Source organism: Bos indicus, chromosome 14 (genome assembly GCF_029378745.1).
Source record: "Bos indicus isolate NIAB-ARS_2022 breed Sahiwal x Tharparkar chromosome 14, NIAB-ARS_B.indTharparkar_mat_pri_1.0, whole genome shotgun sequence".
Lineage (NCBI taxonomy): Eukaryota > Metazoa > Chordata > Mammalia > Artiodactyla > Bovidae > Bos > Bos indicus.
The window spans coordinates 13,715,396-13,732,848 of record NC_091773.1 but is presented as its reverse complement, the minus strand read 5'-3'; the positions used below and the strand labels follow the sequence as shown (position 1 = coordinate 13,732,848).

Genomic DNA, 17,453 nt, shown 5'->3' with positions numbered 1-17,453 from the left:
CGGAGATTTGGGCCAGCACCCACTCCTTGGTCTTTTAACTGCCTTGGAACTGTCAGGGCACCTTGGGTGTGTCATTTCACTTGCTGATTGAGGATCAAGGTCTTGGTCTTGCCATCTTGGTCCAATTTAATTCTCGTTTGTTGATGTTGTGCCCTTGGGGTATGTCGTTCTTGGGGTGTATCTTGAGAAGTTGTGCCCTGCCACTTTCCCTTCTGTTACAGTAACATTTTTGGAGTTAGATGCTCATGGCATTGCTTTAGAAGCTCAACAATATCAGATCTGATGTCTTTTATTTTTCACTCATGGCTCATTTACTCTTTTTTTTTTTTTTTTTTTCTCCCTCATTTAATCAAAGTGGCTGCTGAGACCCCAGTCATCACATCTGTGTTCTAGTATGAAAGAAGGTAAAAAGTGGAAAAGGTATGGTCTGTCTCATTGATTGTTCATATCCTTCTCTAAGGCTTTAACTGTGTCATATGATGATATCTACAGAAAGAGAAGTGGACAGAGTGAGTAGTTTACTTAGGTACATTGCCTCCCTACACAAAATGAAGATTTTGTAGTCAAAGGAAAAGGAGTGATTGACCATTAGGAAGGCACTTAATCCTACACAGCAAATTGGACAAACTGGAGAATATATTGCCTTTATGAGAAAAGCAAGAATAGAGTACCTTCAAGAAGGCTGTATGAGTCAGCTTTGTCTTCATAACAAGTCACTTGAAAATCGAGTGACTTTTAGTTTAAATTCAGACAAATCTTTACTTGATGAATCTGTGGATTGGTGACTTGGGCTGGGTTCATCTGGGAAACTCATCTCTGCTCCATGTGGTGTCACCTGGGCGTAGTGTTACTGCTGTGACCTTAGCTAGATGGCTGGGGTGTCTGGGACACCTGGGCTTTTCTTTTACCTTCCATCATGGCGTGACTGGGACCAAATGGTTTATGATGATCTTTTTCATGTCTGGCAACTGTTGCTGACTATTGGCTGGGTCATCTATCTCCAGCAGGCTGGAAGACCAAGTTCTGAAAGCAGCAAGAGAAAGTGTAGGTCCCATTGTGCAAGTGCTTTCCAAGCCTGTGCTTGCATTGCGTTTGCTGATGTCCTATGGCCAAAGCAAGTCACTTGGCCAAGACCCAACCAAGTTAATGTGGACGGGGACTGTGCAAGGCTGTGTGTCCCAGGAGGCGTGGCTTATTGGGGCCCATTATGTATCAATCCACCAAATACACCCGAGACCAAGGACCAGAATGTCTTCTTACCATGTCTTTGCCTTTCTCTGCAGGTCACCTTCATTCCTTTACACAAAGCACTTGTCCATATCTGGAACCCAGGGATCCCTTCTTCAGCTTCCCACCCAAAGGGAACAGATGTTTCCTCTTTAACTGTATTCTGAAAATCACTGGGAAGAACTTTGGCCTGCTGTGGGTCAGATGCAAACCCCAGGGTTAAGCAATTGAGATATGATCACTGGTGGTTCCCAACGGAGCCTCATATTTGGCCAGAGGCTGCAGAAGGGGCAATTTTCAGAGACATCATTCTAAAAGTGAATTGAGATCCCTCCTGGAATAATGGAGATATACTGACCAGAAAAGACAAATAGATGTGCAGTGTTGGGAGGAACCACCGAACAGAAGACCTCACAGACTCTCTTTTTTGGATAGTTTCTTTTAATATTTGTTTTGTTAGTTGATTGGGAGAGTCTGGATTTATAATAAGAACTTAAGCTAATTGAAAAATCAATTTCTATTATTCTCCAAAACATTAACTTATTAAACCAATCTACATGTTTTCCTTATTTTCTTTGAAAAAATGCAGATGAACATCCACCGCTGGCCCCCGTAGGAAGCTTTCCTGGCAAATATACAACAGAGATTACATTAGTTGTCACTCACCTCTGTTTGCAATTATGTTGGGAAAACAACACAGAAAGCAAAAGAAAGGCTTGGGTCCTTTAACTGGTACATTGGTCACATCAATGAGGATCTATTTTTCCCCTCCAATCATGTAAGGAGTTTAAGAGCATTACCGAGGTTCCAGATCGGGATCTGTGAATATACAGGACTTCTGGCAAAGTGAAAATGCTGGGATCACCTCTCCAGCAGGGTGTCTGATGGAGGCATTCCTGATGAGTGTCACCAAGGAAGAGTCCCAAGCATGAGTGGAGTGTACGGGCGCCCTCTTGCTTTTCAACTGGATTGAGGGACGGTTAAGAGAGGCAACCACTGGAAGTGTTGGAGAGCAGAGGGATGCTGGCCTTGGGGGAATGCTCCCTAGTTTCCACAAATAGTAGAGATTCCTGAAAGGCTTTGAGAGAGGCTCTGCTGGTAGCCATGGCGATGCTGGGTTTCTCGCATCCCCGCTGCCAGAGAATGAGTTTGTTCCCAGTTCCCAGGGGCCTTAGCTGGTGCAGCCGTGGCTTCTTTCAGAAACCTTGTAGACAGAACTGCTCAGAAGCACTTCATTAATTGGTGGAACTTGCTGCTCACTGTGTCGATGCCCTGCGGCGTTTCACAGGCGCCCCCTTCTGCCCAGCAAACCTTTGCCTGTAATTGTGGTGTCACCACTGGTAGTTAACACGCTCTGGTTCGCCTTCAAGGGGGTGTTCAGTTCTCCTTTGGATTCTTTGCTGGCACTTAGGGTCTGTTTATCAGCAGGATTGCTGAGAAGTCTCTGAGCTGTGACTTTGAATATGAAAACAGTCTGGCTTCACATATACCCAGTTCAAAATTCATGTTCCCTTCTGCCTGTATTCGTTAGTCCTGTGGTCTCCACTACCCACTGGCCTATGTGTGGATTTCTTTGAGTTTCTCCTGTCAGAGTTTTGCTTGATTTCTTGAATCTGTAGGTTTAAGTATTTTACTAAAGACTTGGGGATTTTTAAAGCCATTATTTCCTCCAGTATTTTTAGCACCATCCTCCTCCTCTAATTTTGGGACTCAAGGGACCTTAATTTTAGGATTTTTGCCTTTTATTTTTGCCTCACAGGTCCCTGTGACTTGGTTAATTTTTATTCAGCCTCCTTTCTCTTTGTTGTTTAGAGTGGATGAGTTCTCTTGATCTATTTTCAGGTTCACTGTTTTCTCTGTCATCTCAGTGTCCATCTAGTGTGTATATGTCTATATGTACACATATGTAGATACGGTTGTTACACCTTACCTTTCTAAAATTTCCATTCCAGTCTTTATTTCTCTGCTGAGATTTCCTGTATTTCCAGTCATTGTGAGAATATTCCCTACTGCTTGCTGTGGCATTTTAAAAAGTCTTTGCAGAAAATGATGAGATCAGTGTGTTACTTTGCTCAGTTTGCCCTGACAGAGCGCCGTAGACTGGGTGCTTTAAACAACAGAAATTAGTTTTCTCGAAGTTCTGGTGCTGGGCGTCCAAGGTTAAGGCACTACCAGCAGGTTTGGTGTCTCCCTGCCTTACAGACAGCTGCTTTCCTGCTGTGTCTCATGTGGGCTTTCACATGGTACGTGGGCAGCCCTGGTGTCTCTGTGTGTGTGATTTTTTTCTTCTTATAAGGACACTGAGTAGATTGAATTAGAGCCAACCCCAATGGCTTATCTTGACTTAATCTCCTTTTAAGGACTCTGTCTCCAAATGTAGTCACACCAGAGGTACTGGTGGTTGGGGCTTCAGTGCCTGAATTTGGGGGCCACACACTGCAGGTCATAACCCCTGTCATCTTGAGGTCGCTGTCTGTTGCTGGTCTTTTCTTAGTGGATGGAGGACTTCCTGGATCTTCATATGCTGAGTAATCTTGAATTGAACAATATCCTGCGCATTTCACATGTTACATTGGGAGACTCTTGACCTCACTTCAGATCAGATCAGATCAGATCAGATCAGTCGCTCAGTCGTGTCCGACTCTTTGCGACCCCATGAATCGCAGCGTGCCAGGCCTCCCTGTCCATCACCAACTCCCTGAGTACACTCAGACTCACGTCCATCGAGTCAGTGATGCCATCCAGCCATCTCATCCTCTGTCGTCCCCTTCTCCTCTTGCCCTCAATCCCTCCCAGCATCAGAGTCTTTTCCAATGAGTCAACTGTTCGCATGAGGTGGCCAAAGTACTGGAGTTTCAGCTTTAGCATCATTCCTTCCAAAGAAATCCCAGGGCTGATCTTCAGAATGGACTGGTTGGATCTCCTTGCAGTCCAAGGGACTCTCAAGCGTCTTCTCCAACACCACAGTTCAAAAGCATCAATTCTTCGTCACTCAGCCTTCTTCACAGTCCAACTCTCACATCCATACATGACCACAGGAAAAACCATAGCCTTGACCAGACGGACCTTTGTTGGCAAAGTAATGTCTCTGCTTTTGAATATGCTATCTAGGTTGGTCATAACTTTCCTTCCAAGGAGTAAGCGTCTTTTAATTTCATGGCTGCAGTCACCATCTGCCGTGATTTTGGAGCCCAGAAAAATTATGTCTGACACTGTTTCCGCTGTTTCCCCGTCTATTTCCCATGAAGTGATGGGACCAGATGCCATGATCTTTGTTTTCTGAATGTTGAGCTTTAAGCCAACTTTTTCACTCTCCACTTTCACTTTCATCAAGTGGCTTTTTAGTTCCTCTTCACTTTCTGCCTTAAGGGTGGTGTCATCTGCATATCGGAGGTTATTGATCTTTCTTCCGGCAATCTTGATTCCAGCTTGTGCTTCTTCCAGTCCAGCGTTTCTCATGATGTACTCTGCATATAAGTTAAATAAACAGGGTTACAATATACAGCCTTGACATACTCTTTTTCCTATTTGGAACCAGTCTGTTGTTCCGTGTCCAGTTCTAACTGTTGCTTCCTGACCTGCATGCAAATTTCTCAAGAGGCAGATCAGGTGGTCTGGTATTCCCATCTCTTTCAGAATTTTCCACAGTTTATTGTGATCCACACAGTCAAAGGCTTTGGCATAGTCAATAAAGCAGAAATAGAGAAATCCTGTCAAAACATAAATATTCGTGTTTATCAGGCAAGTGACCTGGTTAGGTTCAGGCTACAAGTTCCAATCTGACAATTAGGATAGTGAAGAACAGAAAGAAGCAAGCTGTGAGTGCTTGAGTCTCTTTAATGGGAAGAATAGAGGTCTGGGAAAAAACATAAATTGTGTTATTCCTTGGTGACCATGTGGTGTCACTGTTGGCATGAGACAGCTTAGTGCAGTCATTTCCAATATAGGGTGTGTACATTCTAGGGATGTGCAAGGTTGTCCCTTAAGGTGCCTGAAGAAAACGTTTTGTTGTTGTTTAGGCGCTGTCATGTCTGACTCTCTGTGACCCTGTGCACTGTAGGCTGCCAGGCTCCTCTGTTCGTGGGATTTCCCAGGCAAGAACGCTGGAGTGGGTTACCGTTTTCTTCTCCAGGGGCTCTTGCCCACAAGGGATTGAAGTAGTGTCTCCTGCATTGGCACACGGATTATTTTTACCACTGAGGCACCAGGTTTTAGAACTCCAATTTCTATTTAGTTTTTAATCTTGAGAAAATAGAAATACACCAAACTTTGCTAGTATTGAATATATGATTGATACTGGCTCTGTCACTCAGTCACGAGAGTGGGTGATTCTGTGTCAATGGTTTTCAAGGAAAGTGTGAGCTCTGTGACTCAGAGTTATTGATGGCCTCCTTATTCTGAACATACAGTGATAAGTTCTAGTTTACATGTTCTTGGTCAAATGGATTTATACACTGCATTACTGATTATGATAAATGAACACTCTTAAAATGTGCAAGTGACTTAAAATATTTTCTGCAAAGAATCTACTGGTCAAGATGATCCTAATAATTTAGGTCAATACTAACAACAATGAAACAATGGAAGAAAAGCATAGCCCCTCTGGGTTTGAACTCTTTCTTAGATATATTGTGAGCTAAAAGCAATAGCTATTGGTGCTGTGTTATCTAGCACCAATTTTTTTGGACAAAATATGCCCACTTAACCAATCTTTTTGAAATAAAAGTGACATTTTTGACAATAAATGAGAAAATAATGGCTTTAAAAAAAAAACAAAAAACAAGAAACCTCATGCTTTGGAGAAAGTATTTTGAAAGCATATATAAAAAAATTTTCCATCACTATGGGGCTTTTGTTCCTGATTAAGACTGATTCATTTTACCTGTAAAACTCTCATATTTCAATGTTAATAATGCTTTGAAAATGCATTTTCTAATTTCCTAAAAAACTGTCCAAATGAATACTTCAGGTAGGCTTTAAGGTCATCTGTAGAAAATATAAATACTAAATACCTTTTTTAATTTGTAAAAAAAGAGATTAACATTATAGAAGATGGAAATTCATTGATCAAATATAAGACTTATATGAAAGTGAAAGTTGCCCAATCGTGTCCAACTCTTTGTGACCCCATGGACTATACAGTCCATGGAATTCTCCAGGCCAAAATACTGGAGTGGGTAGCCTTTTCCTTTCCAGGGCATCTTCCCAACCCAGGGATCAAACCCAGGTCTCCCGCATTGCAGGTAAATTCTTTACCAGCTGAGTCACAAGAGAAGCCCAAGAATACTGGAGTGGGTAGCCTATCCCTTCTCCAGGGGATCTTCCTGACCATGGAATCGAACTGGGGTCTCCTGCATTGCAAGCAGATTCTTTATGAACTGAGCTGTCAGAGAAGCCCCAAGACTTGTATATGGATATACTTTTCCATAAGGACCTGTGTTTCTTTGTGATGTATATTTTTCAATTAGACAGCTATTAAAAACCAAAAGAGATTTAGAACCAAGCCATCAAACCACTGTTTCACAAAGCTTTATACCCAGGCTTTAAAAAGCAGTCGTACATGTTCAATTATACTTTCTTGCTAAAGTTTTAGGTAAGACAGGAAAGTTTATATCATTAATCAGTACACTAAAATAAAATTTATTTAGATCATATTTCTCATTTTCTTTAAAGTTTATTTTTGTATATTTTCTTATAGACACAATCACAGTTAATTTTGGTGTTTTATGCACTTTCTTGTGTACCAGGTACTGTTACAAATGCTCTACTTCTATTAATTAGCTTAACTCTCACAGCACCTAATATATATATATACTATTGTCCCCATTTAAAGAATTAGGAAGCTGAAGAACAGATAGGATAAGAAACTGGCATAGGAACAACTAGCTAATATGTGACAGACTCATGATTTATTAGTATAGTAATGCATATATTGAATTTATACATGAACTATTACATTTTAAGACCAACAAACAGACCAATAGACGTATAGGATTAAAATTTAGAGACTATTTGTTTAATGTTAATAGGCATGGTGGTGACAAAAGACTGTGTTCACAGGAAATTCAATCCAACATCATTATGGTCTATTTAGCATTTATAAAACATATGCACGGTCTTATTTAATTCCCATAGCTTCCCTTGTGGATCAACTGATAAAGAATCTGCCTGCAGTGCGGGAGACCTGGTTGCGACACCTGGGTTGGGAAGATCTCCTGGAGAAGGGAAAAGCTTCCCACTCCAGTATTCTGACCTGGAGAATTCCATGGACTGTTTAGTCCACGGGGTCGCAAAGAGTCAGACATGACTGAGTGACTTTCACTTCACTTTCAGCCTTTGAACACACTTGTGTTGATCTCAAGAGCACAAGCATATAAAATAATGTTTAATGGAGTCTGATGGACCTGGGTGTGAAGTTGAGCATTACCACTTAATCATATCTGTGGCTGAAGATATTTCCTGTCTTCTTTGGATTTCATTTTGTTAATCTTCAAAGTGGGTAAGTCAATATATATCTTGGTGGGTTACTGTACAATTAAATGACACATTATAATTTAACACAGGGTAGTGGTCAAGAGTGTGGATTGAGCATCTGAACTGCCTGGGTTTGAATTCTAGCTCTTCCCACTATTACTAGCAACTTTCTTTGTTAAGTTGTATGTTTTCTCTCTACCTTAGTTTCCTTGCCTGGAAAAATGGGCTAATAATCCTGCCTCAGTTCAGTTGCTCAGTCATGTCCGACTTTGCGACCCCATGAATCGCAGCACGCCAGGACTCCCTGTCCATCACCAACTCCCAGAGTTTACCTAAACCCATGCCGATCGAGTCGGCGATGCCATCCAGCCATCTCATCCTCTGTTGTCCCCTACTCCTCCTGCCCTCAACCCTTCCCAGCATCAGGGTCTTTTCCAATGAGTCAACTCTTTGCCTGAGGTGGCCAAAGTATTGGAGTTTCAGCTTCAACATCAGTCCTTCCAATGAACACCCAGGACTGGTCTCCTTTAGAATGGACTGGATGGTTCTTCTTGCAGTCCAAGGGACTCTCAAGCATCTTCTCCAACACCACAGTTCAAAAGCATCAATTCTTCAGCACTCAGCTTTCTTCACAGTCCAACTCTCACATCCATACATGACCACAGGACAAACCATAGCCTTGACTAGACAGAACTTTGTTGGCAAAGTAACGTCTCTGCTTTTCAATATGCTATCTAGGTTGGTCATAACTTTCCTTCCAAGGAGTAAACGTCTTTTAATTTCATGGCTGCAATCACCATCTGCAGTGATTTTGGAGCCCCCAGTAATAAAGTCAGCCACTGTTTCCACTGTTTCCCCATCTATTTCCCATGAAGTGATGGGACCAGGTGCCATGATCTTAGTTTTCTTAATGTTGAGCTTTAAGCCAACTATTTCGGTCTCCTCTTTCAGTTTCATCAAGAAGCTTTTTAGTTCCTCTTCACTTTCTGCCATAAGGGTGGTATCATCTGCATATGTGAGGTTGATATTTCTCCCGGGAATCTTGATTCCAGCTTGTGCTTCTTCCAGCCCAGCATTTCTCATGATATACTCTGCATATAAGTTAAATAAGCAGGGTGACAATATACAGCCTTGATGTACTCCTTTTCCTATTTGGAACCAGTCTGTTGTTCCATGTCCAGTTCTAACTGTTGCTTCCTGACCTGCATACTGGTTTCTCAAGAGACAGGTCAGGGGGTCTGGTATTCCCATCTCTTTCAGAATTTTCCACAGTTGATTGTGATCCACACAGTCAAAGGCTTTGGCATAGTCAATAAAGCAGAAATAGATGTTTTTCTGGAACTCTCTTGCTTTTTCCATGATCCAGCAGATGTCGGCAATTTGATCTCTGGTTCCTCTGCCTTTTCTAAAACCAGCTTGAACATCAGGAAGTTCACGGTTCATGTATTGCTGAAGCCTGGCTTGGAGAATTTTAAGCATTACTTTACTAGTGTGTGAGATGAGTGCAATTGTGCGGTAGTTTGAGCATTGTTTGGCATTGCCTTTCTTTGGGATTGGAATGAAAACTGACCTTTTCCAGTCCTGTGGCCACTGCTGAGTTTTCCAAATTTGCTGGCATATTGAGTGCAGCACTTTCATAGCGTCATCTTTCAGGATTTGAAATAGCTCAACTGGAATTCCATCGCCTCCACTAGCTTTGTTTGTAGTGAGGCTTTCTAAGGCCCACTTGACTTCACATTCCAGAATGTCTGGCTTTAGGTCAGTGATTACACCATCGTGATTATCTTGCAGGGCAGGAAACTAGCATCCCGTGCAACCAGAAGAAGACCCATTCAGTTCAGTTCAGTTCAGTTCAGTTCAGTTCAGTCGCTCAGTCGTGTCTTACTTTTTGTGACCCCATGAATCACAGCACGCCAGGCCTCCCTGTCCATCACCAACTCCCAGAGTTCACCCAAACTCACATCCATCGAGTTGGGGATGCCATCCAGCCATCTCATCCTCTGTCGTCCCCTTCTCCTCCTGCCCCCAATCCCTCCCAGCATCAGAGTCTTTTCCAATGAGTCAACGCTTTGCATGAGGTGGCCAAAGTACTGGAGTTTCACCTTTAGCATCATTCCTTCCAAAGAACACCCAGGACTGATCTCCTTTAGGATGGACTGATTGGATCTCCTTGCAGTCCAAGGGACTCTCATGAGTCTTCTCCAACACCACAGTTCAAAAGCATCAATTCTTCGGTGCTCAGCTTTCCTCACAGTCCAACACTCACATCCATACATGACCACTGGAAAACCATAGCCTTGACTAGAAAGACCTTTGTTGGCAAAGTAATGTCTCTGCTTCTGAATATGCTATCTAGGTTGCTCATAACTTTCCTTCCAAGGAGTAAGCGTCTTTTAATTTCATGGCTGCAGTCACCATCTGCAGTGATCTTGGAGCCCAAAAAGATAAAGTCTGACACTGTTTCTCCATCTATTTCCCATGAAGTGATGGAACCAGATGCCATGATCTTCGTTTTCTGAATGTTGAGCTTTTAGCCAACTTTTTCACTCTCCTCTTGTCCTTTATTATTGAGTGAAACTTCCCTCAGCACTGTGTGCCAGGCTTTTTGCTAGGTGCTGGGGATGTGAGTGAACAAGGCAAGTCCAAGTCTCTGTCCTCATAACAGTAGTTTTCTGGAGGAGACTTATTGGGTAAGAAAGTACACAAGTGTTTGTCAGATTACAGTGGTGTTAGGTGCTATCAGAGAAAAGCTGCAGAAAGAATTATTGGCTCCTATTGATGTGGCGTGCTAAAGAAGATTACAGGGTGATTGTCCATCCTGTAGTTGTACTTACCCCAAGTCCTTACACACACCCAGGTGACAAAGTTTCAATGTTGCTTCTTGGTTCTGGACATTTTGCAAAGAGGAAAGTTCAGATCATGGGTCTAGACGAAATGGGGTTTGAGGTTTCAATAAGGAAAGAACCTAGGAGCAAGAGATAGAATCTTCTACCATGAGCTGATGCCTCTAGGTGATTGGCTTAGCTCCGGGGACTGGAGAAACACAGAGCATGGATGGTGACTGACATCTGAACTCATCAGATTCACACAAGGATCCTGAGAAAATCTCTGAAGTTTGTGCAGGGGATCCCAGTAAAAAGTATACTCTTGACTGAGGAACTGACATAAAACTGGATGGGTATCCTCTCATACCTGGCTTGCAGCTTTCAGATGCACATATAAGAGGCGGCCTAATGAAGTCAGATGCCTATTTCCAGGGAACCATACCAGGCATGTCAATATCTGTGGGGTGACAAGATGTTACAGCTTACTCACCTGGCTGACTCATTGACTCTTAGGAACAGAAAGGTCTTTGAGTTGATTGAAGTGAGTGGTTCTCATACCTGGAACTGAAATCAGCCTGAAGCTTCTAAAACTAGAGAAACCCAGGGCATAGACTTACTGGGACAGAATTAGGATGATCTCAAGGGATAAGGATTGGGAATCTATGTATTTTTATACATTTAGACTAAACCCCATGTAAAGGGAGCCCATGGGCAAGCATGAGCCAATCAAGCTTATTTGGTGAATGCCATCATTCTATTCATTATTTTAAATATAGTTATCATTTCTGGAATATTCCTTAGAAAATCATGATTTAAATACTCTCCATAAGTGTATGATTCCTGGAACCAGATCAGAATATTTTTTATACTGTGCCTCTTTGGGAAACTGAATGTCTGTTCCTAATCCTAGGATGAATATTTAGTGAAGGTGCTCCCTACTTCTGTGTGAAATGTGTGAGCATGTGTGTGTGTGTGTGTGTGTGTGTATGTGTGTGTGAGTGTGAGTGTGTGTGTGAGTGTGAGTGTGTGTGTGAGTGTGAGCGTGTGTGTGAGTGTGTGTCTGTGTAAGCATGCTCACACAGTGTTTTCAGACTTGTTTCCAAAGAGTGAGTGGGGTGAACCCTGTCATTTCCGATATCATTTGACATGGCCCAGTCTGGGGGTGTCTCAGTTCCATCTGGATTGCACAGAGAGGCAGAGCAGCATGTAGTGAGAAAGCAGTAATGAGCTGCTTTCTTCAATGTTTAAGGCTATTATCGTTGACCTTAAAAGGACACTATTTGCCAGCATGACTATTGTAAAAGATATTCATTGATTGCATGAACAGTTAAAAAATATTTAGTTAGCTCAGGCTACCGGCCAGGTACTAATTTTATTCCAGGGATTCAGAAATTATTAACGCCTGGACCTTAGTCGTATGAGGCCACCAAGGTTTTGAGTTTAGTTGGGGAAATATATTTAGGTTTAGAGGATGTTGCTCCATCGCAGTGTGGTTAGGTGTTTGTACTTAATTCTCTAGCCCCATGGCTTACAAAATGTTCATTGACAGCAAAGAACACCTTGAGTAAAGTGGACCTAGCACTAGAAGGCCGGACACTGCTTACAAATCCTCTGTTCCCCATGGGCACTTTGGGGAATTAGTTCACTCTCCACTAGTAACCCAGTCTCTATGGCTCCTGTTGAGCTTCTAATTCAGCCACACATACGCTGTTCCATAGTTATATGATCAGAGTGATTAATTCATCAAAAGTAAGATTCTAAAGCCTAATGGAATAGTATCTATGAAGTGACACACGCTTCTTTTAAAATTGATATGTTTTTTCTATTTTTTAAAAAGATTAACAAAAATAATCTAGGTTTTTAAAAGTCATTCAGTTTATTCCCATTTATTGCATTGCTGTGCATGTGGAATATGCTATGTTTTACATAGGTGATTTTAATTTACAATAATTCTGTGAAATCTTTATTATCTCCATTTTACAGATGGGGAATTGGAAGCATAGACAGGTAAACTAATTTGCCAAAAAGACAAAGAGAAAATAACAGAATCAGGATTCAAATGTAAGTTTATCTGATTCTAAAGCTCACAGTTTAAAGAAGAAAACTTCTCTACGCTGGTTTGATTATATTTACACACGTATGGACTTCCCTGGTAGCTCAGCTGATAAAGAATCCACGTGTAAGGCAGGAGACCCCGGTTCAGTTCCTGGGTCAGGAAGACCCCCTGGAGAAGGGATGGGCTACCCACTTCAGTATTCTTGGGCTTCTCTGGTGGCTCAGGCAGTGAAATATCCACCTGCAATGCGGGAGACCTGGGTTTGATCCCTGGGTTGGAAAGAACCCCTGGAGAAGGGAAAGGCTACTCTCTCCAGTATTCTTGCCTGGAGAAACCCATGGACAGAGGAGACTGGCAGACTACAGTCCATGGGGTTGCAAAGAGTCGGACACAACTGACTGACTTTCCCTTCATACACACGTATGTATGTAGTATTGGAAGCTGTCATTCATCATCTGAATTTTAGGACCTCTTAGAGAATATCTAATCCTGAGTCTAAAATAGAAATTCTGTCTATAAAGATTTTTATTTGACTTCAGACACATAACAAGCATCTACTGAGCATGTGTTTGACATTGTGACAAACACTGGGAAGCTAACACTGAGAATTCACATGCAATCTAATAACAGACAATTACAAAAATCGAATCAAATATTTGCAATTCTGTGATTATTGCAAAAGATAAATCCTAACTTCTCTTAGTCCTGGGAGAACCTGAAGAGCAGTACTAACTATTAAAAGCCCATGTCAGTACTTATGGGGAAAAAAACCCTGGATTGGGGGCACAGATAAAATCACACATAAGGGAAAATTTAAAACATGGTACAGCAACTACCTCCCTCTATTTCATCTTAAGCACATGTTTCATGTTGAGTGAATAACTCACATGAACTTGAAAACGAAGCATGGGTTTTAGAAAGAAAAATGAGTTTGTGTGCAAAGGCCTCTATTGTTTCCTGGGATCAATGCTATTGATTTTGCTCTATGGCACACAGGAGTCGAGGCTTTGAAATGTGGATGTTGACTAGCAGCAAAAAGCCAAGGATAACAGCTTGATAATGAGAGAGAATGACTTAAAGTTTCTCTGTCTAATCTCTTTAACAAGTGGTGCTGGGAAAACTGGTCAACCACTTGTAAAAGAATGAAACTAGACCACTTTCTAACACCACACACAAAAATAAGCTCAAAATGGATTAAAGATCTAAACGTAAGACAAGAAACTATAAAACTCCTAGAGGAGAACATAGGCAAAACACTCTCCGACATACATCACAGCAGGATCCTCTATGACCCACCTCCCAGAATATTGGAAATAAAAGCAAAAATAAACAAATGGGACCTAATTAACCTTAAAAGCTTCTGCACATCAAAGGAAACTATTAGCAAGGTGAAAAGGCAGCCTTCAGAATGGGAGAAAATAATAGCAAATGAAGCAACGGACAAACAACTAATCTCAAAAATATACAAGCAACTCCTACAGCTCAACTCCAGAAAAATAAATGACCCAATCAAAAAATGGGCCAAAGAACTAAATAGACATTTCTCCAAAGAAGACATACAGATGGCTAACAAACACATGAAAAGATGCTCAACATCACTCATTATCAGAGAAATGCAAATCAAAACCACTATGAGGTACCATTTCACACCAGTCAGAATGGCTGCGATCCAAAAGTCTACAAATAATAAATGCTGGAGAGGGTGTGGAGAAAAGGGAACCCTCTTACACTGTTGGTGGGAATGCAAACTAGTACAGCCACTATGGAGAACAGTGTGGAGATTCCTTAAAAAACTGGAACTAGAACTGCCTTATGATCCAGCAATCCCACTGCTGGGCATACACAGTGAGGAAACCAGAAGGGAAAGAGACACGTGTACCCCAATGTTCATCGCAGCACTGTTTATAATAGCCAGGACATGGAAGCAACCTAGATGTCCATCAGCAGATGAATGGATAAGAAAGCAGTGGTACATATACACAATGGAGTATTACTCAGCCGTTAAAAAGAATACATTTGAATCAGTTCTAATGAGGTGGATGAAACCGGAGCCTATTATACAGAGTGAAGTAAGCCAGAAGGAAAAACATAAATACAGTATACTAACGCATATATATGGAATTTAGAAAGATGGTAACAATAACCCGGTGTACGAGACAGCAAAAGAGACACTGATGTATAGAACAGTCTTATGGACTCTGTGGGAGAGGGAGAGGGTGGGAAGATTTGGGAGAATGGCATTGAAACATGTAAAATATCATGTAAGAAACGAGTTGCCAGTCCAGGTTCGATGCACGATACTGGATGCTTGGGGCTAGTGCACTGGGACGACCCAGAGCGATGGTATGGGGAGGGAGGAGGGAGGAGGGTTCAGGATGGGGAACACATGTATACCTGTGGCAGATTCATTTCGGTATTTGGCAAAACTAATACAATTATGTAAAGTTTAAAAATAAAATAAAATTAGAAAAAAAAAAAGTTTCTCTGTCTACAACAGGAAGATTTTGATTTACCTCTGTTCCTCCAGCCTCAGAGTTTAAAGCAATTGTACATGTAGCACTTTAAGCAGTGAGCGTCCCAGGAGTGACAAGGTTATACTTGGAATGTCAGGAGCAGTTTTTGGCATTTAAGAGGAAAAAGAGGGTGGTAATAAGGACAAGAAAATTGTCCTCGCCTCGCCTGATCGTAATGCTCTTTGACCTCATATCAGTACTATGGCCATAATTTTGTTGTGTAACAACCACCTTACCAGTGGAACTTATTGAGCTTACCTGTTTTCTGTCAGTTGGGTGGGGGTCAGCCGGTCTACACTGAACTTGGCTTATAGGGTATCTGGTCTCCTGTCTCAGCTGGGCTGACATGGAGTCTGCTGTCGCCTGGGAGTCATCTATTCTGAGCTGATCCCAGCTGGTTCACAAGTCTCTCATCCTTCTCCTGGGTCAGCAATTTAGAGAGGACACATTTTCCTCATGACAGTGTCAAAAGTACAAGAATAATGCTAAGGACTTTTCAAGCTTTGATTCTTTAGTGCCCACTGATACTCCATGGCAAAGAGTCAAGAAAGGGTGAAGAACTGGAACCATCCTTGCGCTCTGTCCTATGTTTTCTATTAAATATGTTAAATGTAATATTCTGAATCAGAATCTCTATGAAAGGTGCCTGAGTCTCTGACTTGTCATCGAGCAAATTTGGATCTACAATAAAAATCATATTAACTTTATTTTGACATAATCATGTATGTATTGTGGAGAAGCAAATGGAAACCCACTCCAGTATTCTTGCCTGGAGAATTCTATAGATAGAGGAGCCTGGTGGGTACAGTTCATGGGGTCACAAAGAGTCAGACACGACTGAGAAAGCACTCACTCACTCACTCACATATATGTAGAGATGAATATATGTTCAATGTATCCAGTCATTTTGGAAAAGGCAAGCTAACAAAAATTCTTTCCAATGAAGCTTTGAATCTTTTCCCAGTAATATTTTTTTTTTTTTTTTGGTGACAGTTTTTTGAGATAGAATTTACATACCATACAATTCACTCATTTAAAGTGTACAGTTCAATTGTTCAGTTGCTCAGTCATGTCCAGCTCTTCACAACCCCATGGACTGCAGCATGCCAGACTTCTCTGTTCCTTACTGTCTCCTGGAGCTTGCTCAGACTCATGTCCATTGAGTCAATAATACCATCCAAGCATCTCATCCTCTGTACAATTCAATGGCTGTTCATATATCCCCAGAGTTGGGCAGCCATTACCACAATCAATTCTAGAACATTTTCATCAACTCAAAAGGAAACCCATACTCTATAACTGTGACTCTTAAAAAACCTCTTTTCTCAGTTTTTCAACCAAAGGTTCCAATAACTTCCAAAAGGCATTTTTTTTTCTGGCTCCCCCAGAGTTTTGGAAATAACTGCATTATAGCATTTTTCACAGAGCATGGCTGTTAGTGCTTTCTTTTTCTGTCTCTCCTATGCATCTGTAACTTCCTTGAAGAATACTGTGCCTTATGAAGCTTTACAGCTATACATTCAGCCTATATCTTCAGGTTCAAATAATGAAGGAAAGGAAGAGAGGAAAAAAGGAAGAAGAAAGAAATAAGAAGGAAGGAAAGAGGAAAGTTATAATCAAAATTTTGGTTTAGCCCATAGGATATGATCCAGAGAAAATATCTCCATGACATATCTTGGCATATATTCCTGAAGTTAAAAAATATTTTTTTTTTTCAAAGAGAAAAATTTTGAGTTTTGAGCAAAATTTTTTTGTACTAGCCACATTCTGGTAATTCTAGAGTTATTTCCTTCAGAACCCCCTAGGATTCTTCACTATATCATCATCATTTGTTTACACTGGTTACGGCTATATAATATATATATGTATGTATAGATTTTATATATATATATATATATATATATATATATATATATATATATATAATCTTTATGTGTATATTTAGTCACTTCAGTTGTGTCCGGCTCTTTGCAACTCTATGGACTGTAATCTGCCAGGCTCCTCTGTCCATGAGATTCTCCAGGCAAGAATACTGGAGTGGGTTGCCATGCCCTTCTCCAGGGGATCTTCCCGACCCAGAGATCGAACCTGCATCTCTTATGTCTCCTGCATTGGCAGCGGGTTCTTTACCACTAGCACCACCTGGTAGGCCCCAATCTTCTAAAGAGACAAATTTCTATATAGAGAGAGACAATTTTCTAACTCGTTTATTTTGAATCTTTTTGTGATTAAACAAGTTAGAACTAATGTAGCAATCCGTAAGTAGATGGTTCAGAACTGATGCAGAGGCCTTGCTCCATAAGATTGTCTAAGAAGCCTGTCCTGTGCTTCATCATTTCCCAGGGTACCACCTCCAAT

At 41.3% G+C, this 17,453-nt stretch overlaps 1 long non-coding RNA gene across 1 annotated transcript in view; it reads left to right on the top strand.

The window, feature by feature from the left end:
* LOC139186875 (uncharacterized) overlaps positions 1-9,133 on the top strand; it is a 436,582-nt gene extending 427,449 nt beyond the window's left edge. The window contains exon 8 of the long non-coding RNA XR_011570547.1: positions 7,561-9,133. This is a non-coding gene — a long non-coding RNA (uncharacterized lncRNA). The remainder of the gene's footprint in view (positions 1-7,560) is intronic.
* The last annotated feature ends 8,320 nt before the right edge of the window (positions 9,134-17,453 follow it).